This window comes from Nerophis ophidion, linkage group LG03 (assembly GCF_033978795.1).
Source record: "Nerophis ophidion isolate RoL-2023_Sa linkage group LG03, RoL_Noph_v1.0, whole genome shotgun sequence".
NCBI lineage: Eukaryota > Metazoa > Chordata > Actinopteri > Syngnathiformes > Syngnathidae > Nerophis > Nerophis ophidion.
Window position 1 is genome coordinate 29,844,290 of NC_084613.1, and position 12,796 is coordinate 29,857,085.

General features: G+C 40.2%; 1 protein-coding gene across 2 annotated transcripts in view; it reads right to left on the minus strand.

Annotated features, from left to right (window-relative positions):
- Nucleotides 1-12,796, minus strand: part of sema4ba (sema domain, immunoglobulin domain (Ig), transmembrane domain (TM) and short cytoplasmic domain, (semaphorin) 4Ba) — a 209,212-nt gene that overhangs the window by 162,347 nt on the left and 34,069 nt on the right. The window contains exon 1 of one of the 2 annotated variants that reach the window (XM_061894806.1): nt 2,055-2,293. The exons of the other annotated variant lie outside the window; for it this stretch is intronic. The gene's annotated coding sequence lies outside the window, so the exon portion shown is untranslated. Of the gene's footprint in view, nt 1-2,054; nt 2,294-12,796 lie in introns of those variants that run through there. 2 annotated transcript variants of the gene reach the window in all.

Below are 12,796 nucleotides of genomic sequence, written 5' to 3' on the forward strand. Positions count from 1 at the left end.
TTGGACACACCTTCTCATTCAATGCGTTTTTTGTTTTTTTTCATAATGTCTATTTACATTGCAGATTGTCACTGAATGCATCAAAACTATGAATGAACACATGTGAAGTTGTGCACTTGACAAAAAAAGGTGAAATAGCTGAAAACATGTTTTGTATTCTATTTTCTTCAAAATAGCCACCCTTTGCTCTGATTACTCCTTTGCACACTCTTGGCATTCTCTCCATGAACTTCGAGAGGTAGTCACCTGAAATGGTTTTCACTTCACAGGTGTGCCTTATCAGGGATGATTAGTGGAATTTCCTGCTTTATCAATGGGGTTGTGACCATCAGTTGGGTTGTGAATGAGAAGGTGTGTCCAAACTTTTGGCCTGTACTGTATTTATTTGTTTTTTTTATTTAGTGTTTTAATCCGTCCAGCCACTCAGGGAAATCATATTATTGACGTAAATGCCCGTATTTGCTATATGGATTTACTTTACAAAAGAGAAGTGTGAGATACTTCTCTTGTTGCCTTATTTGCATTTGACTTTTGGGTAGAATTGTATTAAAACCAGTGTTTTTTTAAGTATTATAGACATTAACTGTAAGGAAGGGATTCATGTGGGCCACAGTCCTGGGTGGATCTTGCAAGAGAGGAAGAGGGGGGTTAATCATTTTGAAATGCAGTTGGCTAAAAATCATGGAAATCACCACTCTAAATAGCAACTGAGGCTTTGGTCAAAGTTGGAATAGCCAAGAGTGCTTTTTTGCTCACTCTTGGCATTCTCTCGATGAGCTTCGAGAGGTACTGTTGTAGGCACAATAGCAATGTGAGCAATTTACAAAATTGTATGCCTAATGGGTTTTCTTTATTTTCATGACTATTTACAATGTAGATTGTCACTGAAGGCATCAAAATTATGAATGAACACATGTGTAGTTATGTACTTAACAAAAATAAAAGGTGGAATAACTGAAAACATGTTTTATATTCTATTTTATTTGCACACTCTTGGCATTCTCTCCATGAGCTTCCATTTCAGTAAAATGTCGATAACTTACTGTATCGGACTTGAAGATAAAGTATACGTTTTACTTTTGTGTGGGAAAACGTCAGAATATTCCTTGCTTTAGCTCCAATTTGGCAGCAACTCCAACAATTGGAGCTAAAGCAAAGAATATTCTGACGTTTTTCCACACAAAAGTAAAATGTATACTTTATCTTCAAGTCCGGTAAGTTGTCGACATTTTACGTGACTGTTATTCGTGACTTTTTGCCTTCGTTTTACTACAAATTTGCAAAATACGCTTGCGCAGTTTGCAAATTGCTCACATTGCTATTGTGCCTACAACAGGTAGTCACTTGAAATGGAAGCTCATGGAGAGAATGCCAAGAGTGTGCAAATAGAATAGAATATAAAACATGTTTTCAGTTATTTCACCTTTTTTTTTGTTAAGTACATAACTATAGGTGTTCATTCATAATTTTGATGCCTTCAGTGACAATCTACAATGTAAATAGTCATGAAAATAAAGAAAACCCATTGAATGAGGAGAAGGTGTGTCCAAACTTTTGGCCGGTACTGTATATATTTCTGAATTAAAAAAAAAAAAAAGATATAGTAATCCTCCCTGAAAACCCGCAACTTTATGGGAGGTTTAAAGTAAAAAGGTCGAAGCATAAAGCAGCAAAGCAAATACAAATGTCTAACAAGTATTTCTTATCGACAGACGCATGACCTGCTGAGCTATCAATTTATGATTTCCGTGAATAAATGTGCACCTTGAACACATCAGCATCAATGTAGTCCACAATAAGGTTTACTCGTGAAGGATGCACGTATGTTTACATTAGTCTGCAAACTAACTGCTGTCACAGCCAAACAAATCCTCCAACATCGTTCCTTGTAATACAATCTTACGTTTTATTTCTGTGCCATAACCAACATAACAACAACTTAACAGATGCCTTTCGGGAAGGTGACTTCCAACAGGTAACCAGAAATGAATCAATGATTAACACGCACACTTTTAATGAAATATTCGTCCTATTGTGTCCACTTAAGTACTTACATTCTTGCCAGCCGTGGTCCCCAAACTCCCTTTTTCCGTCTCCAAACAGCTTCCCTCCAAGAGAACAATCCACAGAAGGCGGCGGTGTTTATTTGCTCAATGACAGTTGTGTGACTGAGCAGGTCCGCGCACTCCTCGCGTCTCTTCTCTTCCACGGAGCGCGGGTCGTTTGTGAACGAGCCGCCGTTTGCGAAAAGTTCTCTGAAAGGAACGACGCTTCCCAGCTCGTCCAAGTGCACACAAGTGCTGGCTCCTTGAAGAGAAGGAGCCATGGTTTGTTTTCGGCCACTTTCTATTTTTTTTTTTTTTTTTTTTTTTTGTCTGTTAAAGCCGCAAGTAATTAGTCAAAATGAGCAAAAAGGGGAGGGGCCACAACAGGAAGAAGGTACACGAATAGAGGTTAAAGTTAAGAAAGGTAAAGTACCAATGATTGTCACACACACACACTAGGTGTGGTGAAATTTGTCATCCATCCCCTTGATCACCCCATAGAAGGGGAGCAGCGAGCAGCAGCGGTGGCCGCGCCCGGGAATAATTTTGGTAATTGTACCCATTTTTATAGTCTTTGGTATGACTTAGCCGGGGTTTGAAATCACAACCTACAGATCTCAGGGCGGACACTCAAACCCAGAGGTTCTCAACCTTTTTTCAGAGATGTACCCCTGTGAATTTTTTTTTAATTCAAGTACCCCCTAATCAGAGCAAAGCATTGTTGGTTGAAAAAAAGAGATAAAGAAGTAAAATACAGCACTATGTCATCAGTAAACATTTCTTCACAAAAAAAAAAAAAATGCTTTAACATCAATATTTATGGAACATGTCCACAAAAAAATGTAGCTGTCAACACTGAATATTGCATTGTTGCATTTCTTTTCACAGTTTATGAACTTACATTCATATTTTGTTAAATTATTATTCAATAAATATATTCATGAAGGAGTTTTGAATTGTTGCTATTTTTTAGAATATTTTTAAAAAATCTCACGTACCCCTCGGCATACCTTCAAGTACCCCCAGGGGTTCGCGTACCCCCAATTGAGAACCACTGCTCTAAACACTATAGGCCACTGAGTAGGTGGGGTAAATAATCGATTTGCATCACAATTCGGACATACACGATTATAGAATTGAGTAGTAAACGTCAATAATCGATAATCAATGTATTTATTGTAAATAGACTAAATGCAGATGGTTCTAAAATTTTGCTGCCTGCCTATATATATATATATATATATATATATATATATATATATATATATATATATATATATATATATATATATATATATATATATATATATATATATATGGCAGAGGGGTTAGTGCGTCTGCCTCACAATACAAAGTTCCTGCAGTCCTGGGTTCAAATCCAGGCTCGGGATCTTTCTGTGTGGAGTTTGCATGTTCTCCCCATGAATGCGTGGGTTCCCTCCGGGTACTCCGGCTTCCTCCCACTTCCAAAGCCCTGCACCTGGGGATAGGTTGATTGGCAACACTAAATTGGCCCTAGTGTGTGAATGTGAGTGTGACTGTTGTCTGTCTATCTGTGTTGACCCTGCGATGAGGTGGCGACTTGTCCAGGGTGTACCCTGCCTTCCGCCCGATTGTAGCTGAGATAGGCGCCGGCGCCCCCCGCAACCCCGAAAGGGAATAAGCGGTAGAAAATTGATGGATATATATATATATATATATATATATATGTATATATATATATATATATATATATATACATATATATATATATATATATATATATATATATATATATATATATATATATATATATAGTGTCAAAGCGCTTTGAGTACCTTGAAGGTAGAAAAGCGCTATACAAGTACAACCCATTTATCATTTATATATATATATATATATATATATATATATATATATATATATATATATATATATATATACATATACATATATATATTTACATATATGTAGGTGTGGGAAAAATCACAAGACTAATTCATCTCTACAGAACTGTTCTGTAGAGATGAAGTAGTCGTGTGATTTTTCCCACACCTACATATTGCGCTCTACCACGGTATCGAGCACTATTCTCTGGATAATCCAATCAAGACATATATTTACATATATATATATATATATTTCTTTTCTTTTTTTGTGAGCCGAGCCAAATAGAACGGCTCCCTTGAAAAAGCTGAATTTCTCAAACGAGAGGAGGCCACGCCTCCATCCAGCAGGAGCCTCTCATTTCTGACTGCTACTGACAAGATGCTTTGAATGCATGTATTAAAAATATATTTTTTATTTTTTTATTTTTATATGACCTTGTTGTTTTTATCTTATTTATTTAGCTTATGTGTTAGCCAATTATAGGCTGTAGCACTTTTGAGATTTTTCTGGAATGCATGACCAATAACAATTATTATGCCATCCATCCATCCATTTTCTACCGAGTATTCCCTTATTATGATTATTATTATTATTATTATTATTATTATTATTATTACTATTGTTATTATAATTATTATTATCCATCCATCTATCCATTTTCTACCGCTTATTTTGATTGATTGTTTGATTGATTGATTGAAACTTTTATTAGTAGATTGCACAGTTCAGTACATATTCCATACAATTGACCACTAAATGGTAACACCCGAATAAGTATTTCAACTTGTTTAAGTCAGGGTCCACGGGGGGCGCTGGTGCGGAAGCGGGGTAGACCCTGGACAAGTCGCCAGCATCGCAGGGTATTATTATCATTATGTCATACTTTAAAAGATATAATGTAGAATATTAATACTTAGTTTTGTTATTAACTAAGGTAATCTATTATGCAAATGAGGATTGAACAACAATATGTTAATTGGTTTAAAATGAACCCCATTAGTTGCTACACAATGGCCACTAATCTTCCTGGGGTCCATCACCCTATGTGTCCCTCCAGACTGTTTATGAGCAAGCACCATATGAGGGAAAATGTTATCTTCCTTACTTGTTTGCTCCACTTTCAAGAGAAAATGCACTGAAATGGTCGGTTTGGGGTTTTTTTTGGTCATGGTTTCATCAACGATAACCATTCTTCTTCAAGGACATAATTAGTTGCCTATGAGCCCAATCTGTGTATACGATCAGGCTTCACTACACATTTTAAAATAAAGCTTGGCAACCAGCCGACTGTTAGCTGTAAATCTGATCATTGTTTTTTTCTTCAGTGAATAGGCTAAACTGACATGGCGTTGCTGTTAAAATAAAGTGTAATGTTAGCACTTTAGCACACACGTTTGCGTCCTCCTGTCGCAAAGTGACACGTTGCTGTTTGCATTTGTTGGGCAAATGCATAGTTACAGTGTGTATGTAAAAAGCGCTGTCTTACCTAATTAGGCATGCGTGGACAAACACAGCTCATTCGCATTAAAGCTACAGACACACAACTTGACGTGTTCCTAGTGGAGCTTAATAAAATGTTTAAGAAACAGTCTAAATTCAAGCATAAATTCTGGACAACATTCTTCCAATCCACTATTGTGTTTGCACTTGTTGAAAATAGCGTAATGATGGACAGGTTTGTGTGAAACACATGAGCAAGTAGGATACATTCCTTAATCGCCGATAAATTTGTACAACTTTTAGAATTCAATAAAATGTACTTTACGATGTATTTGATCGGACACAAGTATTTTGTGTATCTCTTTAATTCAGACATGGAGAAGAATTCTGCGGCTTGTGGCCAAATCCTGCTGGACAACAGCCGGCAGAAGTGAAAGACAAAACAGTAGGAAGGACAACACAGCTGATGAAACACGGTCATGACGCTAAGCCCCTATGGACTGCAACTTAATCATGTGTATGTATAAATATATATATATATATATATATATATATATATATATATATATATATATATATATATATATATATATATATATATATATACGTATATATATATATATATACGTATATATATATATATATATATATATATATATATATATATATATATATATATATATACGTATATATATATGTGGTCCTCTCCAAGGTTCTCATAGTCATCATTGTCACCGACGTCCCACTGAGTGTGAGTTTTCCTTGCCCTTATATGGGTTCTTCCGAGGATGTCGTAGTGGTTTGTGCAGCCCTTTGAGACCCTTGTGATTTAGGGCTATATAAATAAACATTGATTGATTGATTGATAATGGCGTGCACCACAGGTGCCAGTGTGATTGTAAAGGAAGTTATGTCATTATATTTTAATCAGTGACATGCAAGGCGTGTGTTTTGTGCCAAAATGTCATATGAAGCGCTCTGTCATTCCATCTTCACACCAACCGGTTACGTAGTCTGTGTTTATAGTAAAAAAATAGTGAGCATGCCGTATTTTTAACTGCATGTTCTATTCATGTCTATGAAGAAAGGTGGTGCTTATCATTAAGAACTAGGCAAACAGCAATCATGCTCCAGTCATTGTATACTTTAATTCCTGCCACTTCCAAGGAAGAAGTTCCTAACATGAGTCGCAGACGACAAAGCGGAAAGACAAAAAAAAATACTGGAACACTTTGGCTGGGAAATAACATTTCACAACATTTCAACATAACTGCAACTAGTTAAAAAAAAAAAACTCCTTAAGTCAAGTGCGCCCAGAAAATATTTCCTGGGTAAACAGAGACGCGTACGATGGCGAGGTGTTGAAACGGGCACGGCTGTTTCCAAAATAGCATGTGCTAATTATACAGGGGAGGCATGTGCGGAGGAGGGAGACGCAAAGAGGAGTGAGTGGGTGGAGGTCATGAATGAGTGTGTGGTCACAAAAACATGCCAGCCGTCACTATGTGACATCTTCCTCTGATGCCGCCTCGTGGGAGCACACCTCTGCTTGAGTGTGGCCACCTGCCGCTGAAACCTTAGAGGCTGCACACCACCTCTCCGGCAGACGTCTAAACACAGGCTTCAGACCAAACACACGCCAAACACATGGATTTTTTCACTTCACATAACTAATGGGACATCCTAGAGTTTGACGCCTCTTTCACATTGCTACCATCTGTCCGACTAACATCAGACCAACCAGCCTCCGACTCTCAGAATTGCACCATCCCTTGTGTGTGTGTGTGTATGTGTGTGTGTGTGTGTGTGTGTGTGTGTGTATGTATAGTATAGTATAGCATATATAGTAAGAATTAAGTGCACATTTTGGCAAACAAGATACATATATACACTTTATTAAAGGCCTACTGAAATGAGATTTTTGTATTTAAACGGGGATAGCAGGTCCATTCTATGTGTCATACTTGATCATTTTGCGATATTGCCATATTTTTGCTGAAAGGATTTAGTAGAGAACATCAACGATAAAGTTCGCAACTTTCGGTGTTAAGAGAAAAGCCCTGCCTCTACCGGAAGTCGCAGATGATGACGTCACATGTTGATTGCTCCTCACATATTCACATTGAATTTAATGGGAGCCTCCAACAAAAAGTGCTATTCGGACCGAGAAAACGACAATTTCCCCATTAATTTGAGCAAAGATGAAAGATTCCTGTTTGACCATATTGAATGCGACGGACTAGAAAAAAAAAAAAGCGCGATTGCATTGGGACGGATTTCGATGTTTTTAGACACATTTACTAGGATAATTCTGGGAAATCCCTTATCTTTTTCTATCGTGTTGCTAGTGTTTTAGTGAGTTTAATAGTACCTGATAGTCGGAAGGGTGTCTCAGCGGGTGTCTTGACGCGCAGTGTCTCAGGGGAGTCGATGGCAGCTATGGATGGCACAAGCTCAGCTGATATCCAGTAAGAAGCGACTTTTTACCACAATTTTGCTGGTTGACATTCCGTCGTAATTAATGTTCGCTTGACCGCGCTGTGATCCATAGTAAAGTTTCACCTCCAGGAATTTTGAACAAGGAATCACCGTGTGTTTGTGTGGCTAAAGGCTAAAGCTTCCCGACTCCATCTTTCTACTTTGACTTGTCCAATGTTAATTGAACAAATTGCAAAGGATTCAACAACACAGATCTCCAAAATACTGTGTAATTATGCGGTTAAAGCAGACGACTTTTAGCTGTGTGTGTGTGTAAGCGCTCGTATTTCCTTAAAACCCGTGAGGTCTTGCATACACGTCATCATTACACAACGTTTTCAAGACGAAAGTCCCGGGAAATTTAAAATTGCAATTTAGGAAATTGCCTTCATGTATTTCTACCCTTCTTGAGACATCAACAAGGAAATGTTCCCACCATATGAGGAGCGGTGAACAAGTTAGGACCGAAATCATGGTCTCAATACGGAAAACCGTTGCATCTAATAGAGAATTTGCACCCTTAAAGGTGAAATCTATCAATATTAGGGTGGTCTCAAAAAGGATGGATTTGTCAGGTTTGCCACTGACAGTTTGTTTGTGTTTTAGTTTCTCCCCTGTGTGTTTATTATTTCCTGTCCTTAGTTCCTGTCTAGTGCTCTTATTTTGTCAGCTTCCTGTCTTGTTCCCTGAGTGCTGTGTTCCACCTCAGCTGCGGCTGATTGGCATCTGGCCACACCTGTTGCTAATCAGCCCGCTCCTATTTGTACCTGCTTTGTCTTGTGTCAGTTGCTGGATCATTGTATTGTCGTTGCCACATGTCGCTCTTGGCGTGCAACCTGTCGTGTTGATGTGATCATTTCAGCTATTGCCTGTCGTGCTACATTTTGTCCTGGTTGTTGTAGCGGTAAGCTGTTCTTGTTAGCCATTAGCTATTTCCAGTTTTTCTGTTTGCTATCCACTAGCTTCCGTGCTAAAGCTCATGTTTGTTTTTCTAGCTCCCAGTGCTAGCTCCCTTAGTTTGTTATTCCCCCCCGTGCACACTTTTTGTTTGTTTTTGTTTAGTTTTATTAAATCATGTTTTCATATCCAATGCCTACCTCCATCTCTGCATCTTGAGGTTCGTCAACACATACAAACTTTGACAGGATTTTTCAAATTGACTGTGTGTCGGTTTTAAAAGTGCGCCCCCTCTGGTCAACATACGAAATAAGTGTGTGAAAGGAATTGAAATGTGCCCCCTTTGGCAGAAAAAAAAAAAAATATATATATATATATATAGAGACATACTGTAATAACGAAATAAATAATGAAAATTTATAAAACAATTAGAAACAAAAAAAGAACTAAAAGTAGCCTTTTTCTCACAATGTGTTGACTTTTTCTTATGAAATTGGGATTTATTTCTGTAATTCTTTCCGTTTCAGTAATATTGCAGTATTTTCTTGTAAAATTGTTACTTTATTATTTGTTCATTTATTTTTATTGTGATTACTTACGGTGTATATTGTGAATAAATTGAGAACAGGAAGTGAAAAAAAGTTTTAGCAACTGTTATGTAAAAAAAAGGGGTAGGATAAAATAAGCTCTGCTTCTTCCTACTCCTTTTCAAACATGTTGAAAAGAGAAACTGGAAAGTTTGATGTATCATGTTGTATACTTGCATTTTTTAAATAAACTCAAACTCAAACTGAAAACTTTTTTACGTACAATTTTTACTTTTTAATGCATTTGTCATATAGAGTTCTGACTTTTATTACAATGTTGCCATTTTTTTTGTTGTTCTTGTGAAATAGTGACATTTTTGGAGTAAAATTATGACTTTTGTCATAATTTCACCAAGTAAAATTATGATTATAATGTTTCCAACATTTGAAAGTTTTTCTTATAAAATTGTGACTTTTGTCCAAAATTATGACTCTTTTCATAAATTTGCCTAAATTTTAGGCTTTTCTTGTAAAATTGCGACTGTTATTGAGTAAAATTCAACTCGTATCATATTGAACAAATGTTCAGTTTTTCTTGTAAAATTTTGACTTCCGTTGAGTAAAATTACGAATTTTATTATAAAACTGCCAAAATTCAAAGTTTTTTTAAAATTGCAATATTTTCTTGTAAAAATATTACTTCTTTAGGTAAAATTTTAACTTTATAATGCAAAATGGTGACATGTGTCATATAAAATTCCGACTTTTATCACAATATTGTCAATTGTTTTGTTGTTCTTGTAAAATAGTGACATTTTTAAAGTAAAGTTATGACTTGTCATTATTTTGCTCAGTAAAATTTCGATTGTTATTATATTGCCGAAACTTTTAAGTTTTCTTATAAAATTGTGACTGTTATGAGTACAATTACGTATTTTTTTTACAAATGTTCGGTTTTTCTGGTAAATTTCGACTTCAGTTGAGTAAAATTACGACTTTTATTATAGTACTGCCAAACTTCTAAGTTTTTCTTGTGAAATTATGACCTGTTTCTTGTGAAATTCCAAATCATTTTTCACAACAACCTTTTTTATATTTGCATAGTATGTATATATAATTAATGTAAAGAGCTGCTACCTTACCGTGGTAGAGGAGTTTGCGTGTCCCAATGATCCTAGGAGCTATGTTGTCTGGGGGTTTTCATGCCCCCTGGTAGGGTCTCCCAAGACAAACAGGTCCTAGGTGAGTGATCAGACAAAGAGCAGCTCAAAGACTTCTATGGAATTACAACGAAATGAACCCAGATTTCCCTCGCCCGGACGTGGGTCACCGGGGCCCCGCTCTGGAGCCAGGCCCGGAGTTGGGGCACGATGGCGAGCGCCTGGTGGTCGGGCCTGTTCCCATGGGGCCCGGCCGGGCACAGCCCGAAGAGGCAACGAGGGTCATCCCTCCAATGGGCTCACCACTCATAGGAGGGGCCATAGAGGTCGGGTGCATTGTGAGCTGGGCGGCAGCCGAAGGCAGGGCACTTGGCGGTCCGATCCTCGGCTACAGAAGCTAGCTCTTGGGACGTGGAACGTCACCTCACTGGGGGGGAAAGAGCCTGAACTAGTGCGCGAGGTAGAGAAGTTCCGGCTGGATATAGTCGGACTCACCTCGACGCACAGCAAGGGCTCTGGAACCAGTTCTCTCGAGAGGGACTGGACCCTCTTCCACTCTGGCGTTGCCGGCAGTGAGAGGCGACGGGCTGGGGTGGCAATTCTGGTTGCCCCCCGGCTCAAAGCCTGTACGTTTGAGTTCAACCCAGTGGACGAGAGGGTAGCTTCCCTTCGCCTTCGGGTGGGGGGACGGGTCCTGACTGTTGTTTGTGCTTACGCACCAAACAGCAGTTCAGAATACCCACCCTTTTTGGGTACACTCGAGGGAGTACTGGAAAGTGCTCCTCCGGGTGATTCCCTTGTCCTACTGGGAGACTTCAACGCTCATGTTGGCAACGACAGTGAAACCTGGAGAGGCGTGATTGGGAAGAATGGTCGCCCAGATCTAAACCCGAGTGGTGTTTTGTTATTGGACTTTTGTGCTCGTCACAGTTTGTCGATAACAAACACCATGTTCAAACATAAGGGTGTCCATATGTGCACTTGGCACCAGGACACCCTAGGCCGCAGTTCCATGATCGACTTTGTAGTTGTGTCATCGGATTTGCGGCCTTATGTTTTGGACACTCGGGTGAAGAGAGGGGCGGAGCTTTCTACCGATCACCACCTGGTGGTGAGTTGGCTGCGATGGTGGGGGAGGATGCCGGACAGACCTGGCAGGCCCAAGCGCATTGTGAGGGTCTGCTGGGAACGTCTGGCAGAGTCTCCTGTCAGAGAGAGTTTCAATTCACACCTCCGGGAGAACTTTGAACATGTCACGAGGGAGGTGCGGGACATTGAGTCCGAGTGGACCATGTTCCGAACCTCTATTGTCGAGGCGGCTGATTGGAGCTGTGGCCGCAAGGTTGTTGGTGCCTGTCGTGGCGGTAATCCCAGAACCCGTTGGTGGACACCAGCAGTGAGGGATGCCGTCAAGCTGAAGAAGGAGTCCTATCGGGTTCTTTTGGCTCATAGGACTCCGGAGGCAGTGGACGGGTACCGACGGGCCAAGCGGTGTGCAGCTTTAGCGGTCGTGGAGGCAAAAACTCGGACATGGGAAGAGTTCGGGGAAGCCATGGAAAACGACTTCCAGACGGCTCCGAAGCGATTCTGGACCACCATACGGCGCCTCAGGAAGGGGAAGCAGTGCACTATCAACACCGTGTATGGTGCGGATGGTGTTCTGCTGACTTCGACTGCGGATGTTGTGGATCGGTGGAGGGAATACTTCGAAGACCTCCTCAATCCCACCAACACGTCTTTCTTTGAGGAAGCGGTGCCTGGGGAATCTGTAGTGGACTCTCCTATTTCTGGGGCTGAGGTCGCTGAGGTAGTTAAAAAGCTCCTCGGCGGCAAGGCCCCGGGGGTGGATGAGATCCGCCCGGAGTTCCTTAAGGCTCTGGATGCTGTGGGGCTGTCTTGGTTGACAAGACTCTGCAGCATCGCGTGGACATCGGGGGCGGTACCTCTGGATTGGCAGACCGGGGTGGTGGTCCCTCTCTTTAAGAAGGGGGACCGGAGGGTGTGTTCCAACTATCGTGGGATCACACTCCTCAGCCTTCCCGGTAAGGTTTATTCAGGTGTACTGGAGAGGAGGCTTCGCCGGATAGTCGAACCTCGGATTCAGGAGGAACAGTGTGGTTTTCGTCCTGGTCGTGGAACTGTGGACCAGCTCTATACTCTCGGCAGGGTTCTTGAGGGTGCATGGGAGTTTGCCCAACCAGTCTACATGTGCTTTGTGGACTTGGAGAAGGCATTCGACCGTGTCCCTCGGGAAGTCCTGTGGGGAGTGCTCAGAGAGTATGGGGTATCGGAATGTCTTATTGTGGCAGTCCGCTCCCTGTATGATCAGTGTCAGAGCTTGGTCCGCATTGCTGGCAGTAAGTCGGACACGTTTCCAGTG